Below are 8205 nucleotides of genomic sequence, written 5' to 3' on the forward strand. Positions count from 1 at the left end.
CAAATCTGAGGCAATCTCTTGGTGGGTTTCTCCAGCCTGAGAACTGGAGCTTTCCTCAGTTTTACTTGGAAATCAGAGAGGCTTATATCACAAAAAGCTTATATCAGAGGGTTATATCACAAAAAACCCAACCTCTTTCCCTTTAAGTGTTGCTTTATCCACCCAGTGCCATAAACTCCCAGGACAAACCAAGAAGATTAATTCAGGGAGCAAACAACTGGCCTGAAACCCTGCAGGTAATTTTCCAGCTGGGTTTGCTGCGTGAGGGCAGGGAACTGCCTGGTACCCAGCAGTGGGGTGGATGTCTGCTTCCTGCCTGTATCCAGGAGTAATATCCAGAATCCAGAGAGGGATGCCTAATCATCTTAACCTGTCAGATCCCAACCACCCTCTTTTAAGAGCCAATTTGTTTTTCTGCCAGATCGATGTTCTTATCTGTAATTGCCCAGGCCATGAATGGCACCCAATAACCAGTTAATATTCAGTTCCATTCCACAGCAGGGTGGGGAGCGGGGAAATGTCTTAATTTAAACATTTATTGTACAACTGTGAAAATGTCCTAAGTGAAATTAATTGAAGCTCGGGGAGAATAACTTATAAATCACCTTGTCTGGCTTGCATAAAATGATACAAGGATATGCTGAATTCTTATCGTGGGGCTCTGTGGAGCTGCAGAAAGCTTTAACCCTGAGGTTACTGCTGCTATTCCAGCTCCAAGATGGGAGAAATTTGACTCCTACAGGTGATGTGATAAAGGCAGGGCCAATCTAATTAATACTAAGCCACCAATTTGTACTGCTGCTCCTCAAACGTGTCTTGTGCCGGGCAATTTGAGTGTGGTGTTGATCCCCTCGGCCATCCCCGCATTCTACTTCAGCAAAACTTTAGAAAAGGAGGAATAATCCATCAGACTGTGCTTTGCACGGGACAAATATCACCAGAAAGTGGAAAAAAACCAACCCCAGTGGCGTCAGCAGAGTGGGATATAAACAATACTGGCTTCAGCACAAGCTGGAAATTAGGAAGGGTAAGGGGATTTGAAGAGCACATCGAGACACAAACAACTCACAGAGAATTTATAGATTTGCCAGAACAGTGGGCCTGGGAGGGAACAGAGTTGTTACACTTGAGGGAGGCTTGAAGAACACTTCAGGAAAAGCACAACATTGCAGAGAAATAAATGCCATATCTCCCTATTAACTCTTCCAGGGAAGCACTGATGGAGCTTTGAGCACACACCTGTGACTGTGAAAGACATGAGCGAGCTATTGACAGGAGGAAAGGGAAAAAAAAAAGTGATAATCCTGCTCAAATCAGCTGCTCCATAGGAAACCTGCCCCTTTGGAGATGTTCCCCCTGCACATTGCAAATCAGCAAGGCTTAATTAAGTACTGGGCAAAGCTGAATGAGGAGGTTATTGAAAATAGATTGGGGAAAAGAACTCCAGGATATGAGGCAGAGGAGCCAAAGCAGCTCCTGGAAGGGAAATCACATCTCTGTAACAGTCTGGGAGCAGGTCAGCAAACCAGGACTGGGTGACAGAATTTATATGGACACGCAGAAAAGTTTTGGGATCAAGTCCCTGACAAGGGGTGCTAAGGAAGCCCAGGACCCAAGGGCTGACTGGTAAAGCCCTGATGTGGTTTAGGTGGGAGGAAAAAGCCCTTCCCATCCCTACAGCACCCCAAGACGGGAGGAAATATTCCTTTGCCTACTCAAAAATCACTGCTGTGCCCAGAGTTTTGTAGTTGCTTGAATGTATTTACTACTGAGTTGGGAAAGCGGAAAAATAAGGCAGGAAAGGTGAAAAATAAGGTAGGAAAATGAAAAGTAAGGCAGGAAGAGTGAAAAATAAGGCAAAAAAAAGTTACTTTGGGGCTAAGCTGGAGGTGGCTAAATGGTTTTAATGGAACCCTGCATAGTCAAAGGGAAATCTTGAGGGGCTGGGTGGAAATTCCCAGCTGGCAACTCCAAGGGAACTCTTCAAAAGAATATTTGGACAGCCCATATCTATCTAAGTTATTGCCAAAGTGGGGGAAGAAAGAGGTCTGTGAGTGAGCAGTTCAATGGTATCACTGTTCAGGCTGCAGCAGTGGCTAAAAAAACACCAGTGAAGTGGTAGGAAAAACCCACCAACTCATATGGAACACAATATTAAAAATATAAGATATTATATCATTGTCCTGTGATATTGGTCACTCCTAAGCAAAGGGGGCCAGGGAATAAATAGAAACAGCTGGGAGATGGACAACAGAAATAATTAGAGGCCTGCAAAAGTGCTCAAAAGAATAATTTCTTGAAAGAGATTGTTCAGATGAGAGAACATAGGAGTAAATAATAAAAGGAGCAGGGAAGGTGAATTGCAGTACATTGAAAACCCTTAGAAAGAAGCGGGTTTTGTACAGTTGACAAAAACCTGTGGAGCTCTTTGTCTCTTGACATGGTTGAGGCCAGGAATCTGGTGGGATTGAAAAATTCATTGAACATTTGTACAGTGAATGGAAACATCTGCAGTGAAATGGGTGGGATGCTATTCTTAGCAAAGAACCAGCAGCAACCCTCCTACTTCAGGGCATAGTTTAAATAGTGGCTGAGGAAAGGGGAGGGAAGAAAATTCCTCATTAAAGGTTTTCCCTTGTGATCCACGAGGAGATAGGCACAAAAAAAACCCCAACTTTGTTATCACTTCAAAATAGGTTTGGCATTGCCTTAAATAAATATTTCAACACGTAGTTTTTATTGCAGCCTGTAGTTTTTTTTTATGGTGGTTTATTGCCATGTTATCCGAATTTTTGTGAAAGGAAGGGGAATTGAAGAGTGAAATGAAATTCCTCCTCTTTGCAAATATGGCATCATCAATGCACAGCTGTACACAGGTGTTGGGGGCAGTAATGAAACAAGTTTATTAAACTCAATTAAAATTTATTGCACAGGTAGATTTAGGTGCTAGAGCTAAAAAAAGATTATTTGTGGTGTTCCTTAATAGGGAGGGTGAGACTCCTGCACAATTTGCATAGGTGGGGAAGCCCTGAAAATAAGGACGAATTTTGATTTATAGTAGGAGGTTTTTTTTTTTTTTGAAATATTAATTTTTAACTGAGAGGAAGCTCATCTTCAGCTAGGATGGGGGGCAGGGGAGAGAAGAGGGGCAGGGCTGGGGGTCCCAGGGCAGGGCACCTGTGGTGCTTTGCCCCTAAAACCCCTCAACTCTGGCAGGTGCCTCATCCCAGGGCAGGGGCTCAGCCCAGCTTTCCTCAGTGCCCCTGGATCCCTTCACAAAAGCGTCAAAGAAAACCTGGGGAGCCCAAAATTCACCGGCCAAAAATTCATCCCCAGGGAAGAAAAGAAAGCAGAACAAAACAGCAAAGCCCCAGCCCAGGGGTTTCAGACAAGCTGGGACTTGGTGACACAGGCAGTAAATTTGACAGCTTCTTGTCACCTCCTCCTGGTGGGATTTACTTTGAACTTTTCGATATAAACAGTGCTAAAACTGGGCTCAGGTAGGGCTTTTATGGCCAAGCTTTGCAACTTTCCTGCAAACCACAGGACAGGGCACGGGGACAGTCCTGGCCACCTTCCCCTGGTGCGAAATTGTTACTAAATCACTGAAAATGCACATGCAGGGAGCAGAATCTGATCCCTGACTCAAAGGCAGACACAAAACACAGAAAGAAGGGAAGAAAAGCATCGTATTAGAGCAGAAAATATGTCAGGCAAAAAGAGTTTTGCTGCATTCTTCAAGTGGGATAAATAAGCATGTATGTGTGTGGATATTTATATATATTTATATATATTTATATATATATATATATATATATATATATATATATATATATAGATGGCTGCACAGGGAAATTTTGTTCAGTTTTGAAGCCCAGATCAGTGCAACAGGAAAATAAAATGCTGAGCCACCACACAAACCTCTCGTCTCTCTTTCCCGTGTCAACTCATGCCCACAGAGAATAGCATTTCGTTTCCTACTGTCGAGGCAGCAGCAACTAAAGTGAATGTTCATATGTGTGGTGAGGCATTTGTCCCTGGAAAAATAACATCTCTTCTTCTATTAACGTTTTAATTAATCCCTTTTAGTTATGAAATGTAACTTTACATTACATAAAAAAAAATTACATGCAGTCTCTTAATCTGCTAATCCTTTCTCCAGACAAGCTGGTTCTTTTTAAATCAACTGCCATTTTATCAACCCAATGGAGCAGAGATCCGGACTCAACTCTATTCAACAATACATTCTTTTCATGAGAGACTGGCCTAGCTAATATGACACCACAAAGGGCTTGAGGAATTCCAAATACCCAGCTCTTTGGATTAAAAGCATAATAATCCCATGCAGTTTTTTGTTCAGAATTGATAGAATGGTTGTATAGTGAGTCACACTTGTTTGAACTTATCAAAGTAACAATATATCAAGCATTTCGTAGGATGATATTTTATTTTCTCAGGTCGATTCAACTTCTTTCAAGTTTATTTTTTTCTTTTTTTTTCTTTTTTTTTTTTTTTCTGTGAGCGTGTATTAATGACTGCCAAATGCCCCTGCAGCTAAACAATTAAAACCTATAATTAAGCACAGAATCTGATAGCTGCTGTTTCTGTACAGTTTTTATATAGACATGAGCATTGCTTGTGCCAGGGCAGCGAGCTGCACTCGGCTGTAAAAGCTCTTCAGGCTGCTATGAGTCCTTCCCCTGGCCATGGGCATGACTTTGCTGTGTTTCCAGATCTGGGAGCCAGAGCAGGAGAGCTTTTGTGTGTCAGCGAGCCCCTGGGGAGGTGGCCAAGAGGCTGCTGGGATGAGCGGCCCGGTAGCCTCAATAAACAGCCCTGGGGAGGCTCGCAGAGCATCCCCTCCCTCTCTCTGCTCGGGATGCAGCGAGGCTGAGCCCCCAGCCTGCTCTCAGAGAGGTTTTCTGAGCTTGTTAGAGCAATCATCAGTGGCAATTTCCAACAGAAAGGCTCCTCCGAGGGAGCTGAGGTGGCCGCGGTCGTGTCGCGGCTCGCCAGAGGGGAACGGGTGTTCTCGTGGCTGATGCCAGGAGGACTGGGAGCACAATTTGAGGAGTTGATGGGCTGGACCTGCACTCCAGCTACCACGGGAAGAGGCGGCACAACTGGGAATGTGTGACGGGCTCCACAGAGTGGCCTTAGCAGGGAGCACCTTGGTGGCTGCTGTCCCTACAGAGTTCAGGAGAGCAAGGAACAGATATTCCCTTTACTGCAGCTCCAATATTCCCGTCCCAAGGCCAGGCTGGACGTTCAAGGCCAACCTGGCCTAGTGGAAGGTGTCTCTACCCCCAGCAGGGTTGGAATGAAATGGATTTTAAGGTCCCATCCAACCCAAACCATCCCAGGATTTTCACGCTGGTCACAGCCACGGACACAAACCCCGATCCCCATCCAACATCTCCCCAGAGCAGCAGTGTGGGACAACATCTTCTTCTTCTCACGGGGCAGCCGCAGCTCCCTGTGATGAATCAAAACATCCAGAATTTGTCTGGCCAGTGGGGCTGAGCTGGAAGTGCTGACTGGAGCATGGCAAAACCCATGGAGCCTCCAGGGATGCTCCTTCTCTTGCTGGTCTCCAGATTCTGTGAAAACCAGCCCTGAGAGAACCCTCTCGTGCTGTTGCCATCCTCCCCATGCCCTGCTGGAGCAGCAGAAATGTCTTGTGGCTGGGCTGGTGAGTCCTCAGCCATGTCCCTGCAGAGAACACAGAACTTCCTTTCTTTTATTTATGTTTTTGTTTTCATTGTCATAACTCTTCCCTCGAGTTCCCACCCCTCCTACTCCATATGGCATCTCACTAGGGAACAATAGAGGGCTCTTCAGGGGTTCCTACTATAACCCTTCAGAAGCAAAGCATTCTCTGAGGAGCTGGTTGGATTTTTCATCCCAATTATTTCAATATTTCTACTGAATTTCAAAACTAAATACATTCTCAGCAGAATTGGCAGCGCTCAGGCGAATATTTTTCATTTTTACTTTCGACCAACTGTGGAGTTAACCAGAACATTTTGAAATTTGATTCCCCTTGCCAATGCCTGCTGTAAAGAAGAGAAATTTGGGAAGGGTGGTGGCAGAAATGATTGCTAATTTCCCTATTTCTTCTCTTTTCAGTTTGGGGCCCGACCCCAAAATCAGTGAGCCACCTCCCCAGGCTAGAGGAACAAAAGTGTTAACGAGGAAGCAAACACAATTTAAAACTTCAATTCTGGAAAATAGAGGAAGAAAAAAAAAAAAGGCAAGGACAGCCATGATTTTTCAGGCCAGACGAGTTCTCCTTCCCTTTGCCAGGGGAATATTGTTTGCAAGCCTCCTTCAAGGAGGGCTTGGTCCCTCCATGCCCCTCCAGTGCCCCTTTAAACAAACACCTCCCGACACTGCAGCTATAAATAGCACCGAGGTGGAAATGGCTGGGTAGGTTTCTATGCCCTCCTTTGTGTTCCCATTTTTCAAACACACCAACCTTCTCCCCTTTCCCCCCCACCCCTTTCCCTCCACAGTGTGTGGTTATATATAGAATATTTATAATAGTTCCCTATTTTCCAAGCAATTTTCACCACTGCCACGCAGCAGGGAGAAATTGAGAAATTGCTGGTTGTTTATTTATTTATTTCTCCGTGGCAATGTGCACTTAATCCTGCAGAGTGTGGCAAAATACTCTGTCTGGATGGTATGGATGGGAACATGTACAGCCTATAGATGGATGGATGCACGTTGGTGCGTGCTTTTTCAATGCAGACCACATTGATTGCAATGTGGAACTTATAAAGATGGGAGATACTCTTATCTCTGCAGGAAATAAAGGGTTTTTTTTGGGGAATATATACGGGCAAGATGTTGCCTGCCTCATCCACCCCATTATTCACTTTAAGGCAGGGGAGGTGCATGGGGCATTAAAGTTTTGCTGGGAAGGAAGGGAATGACAGCCCAGGGACAAAGATCCCACTGCTGTCCCAAAATCCTGGGATCAGAGAAGAGCTAGGGTTGGAAGGGACCTCTGGACATCACTCAGACCAACCCCCATGCCCAGGGAGGGGACCCAGGAACGTGTCCAGGTGATTTTGGGATGTCTCCAGAGGGAGACACTCCACGCCCTCCCTGGGCAGCTGTTCCAGGGCTCTGCCACCTCCCTGGGAAGAGCTCCTTCCTGGTGCTCACAGAATCACCAGGTTGGAGGTGACCATCAAGATCATTGAGTCCAACCCAGCCCCAGCACCTCAACTAAACCCTGGCACCCAGTGCCACATCCAGGCTGTGTTAAACACTCCCAGGGATGGTGCTGAGGTGGAACTCGTTGTGTTTTACTTTATGGCCACTGCTCCTCATCCTGTCACACTGAACAGAGCCTGGTCCCATCCTCTGGCACCCCTTGGAGGCATTTCCTTGTGACTGAAAGCCAGAGGGGAATACTGGGGGATAATCAGTGTGCCCTGAGGCCCCTCTCCCACCCTTCCCTTGGCATCTGCTGTTGGCAACTCTTAATGGGATATGGAGCTTAATGACTAATTACTCCGCAGCCCTATTAGTGATCCTTCCTCCTTGCCACGGGAGAGGGGAAGGAGTTTAAGGGATCAGGATTCTGAGTCCATGGCAGAAGCTGAGGATTCTTGAGGTCGGGGTTTGAGGTTTGGATGGCTCCGAGGTCCAAGGCAGGCCCCGATGGTGCTGTGCAGTATTTGAAGGGTATGGAAAAAGAAATTAAATTCCTGTCATTGATCTTGGCTCCCTCAGCACCAAGGTTCATTTATTTAATGTTTGCTTCTCACTCAGGACCCACCTCGCCCCCTCAAAAAGGAGAAAAGATTTTAACGGGGCACATAAAAATGTGCTTTCATTTTTGAAATCGAGCCCAGTGAGGTAGAAAAAGGGGAGGAGAAAGGGGAAGGGCAAAACTTGAGTCAGGACTTAAGAGGGTTGGATTTAGCCCAGGTTCAGTTCTAAGCTTTACAAGAGCTGGATGAAACCCCTACAGGGTTTGTGTATAGAATCAGCTCTGCTGTGTTGTGTTCAAGGTTCTTTTCACCGGTTTCCAGCCCTTAGCAGGAGCTGGTGCTCAGAGTTCCAGGAGATTGCCAGCAACACCTTCACAGCTCCCCAGAACGTGGCATTAACTTCTGGTGACCTGAGTTCTCATGTTTGCCAGCTCAGGTGGGCCTTTCTTCTATTTATTAATGTACATGCACTTAAAAT

The sequence above is a fragment of the Anomalospiza imberbis genome, chromosome 24 (genome assembly GCF_031753505.1).
Source record: "Anomalospiza imberbis isolate Cuckoo-Finch-1a 21T00152 chromosome 24, ASM3175350v1, whole genome shotgun sequence".
Lineage (NCBI taxonomy): Eukaryota > Metazoa > Chordata > Aves > Passeriformes > Viduidae > Anomalospiza > Anomalospiza imberbis.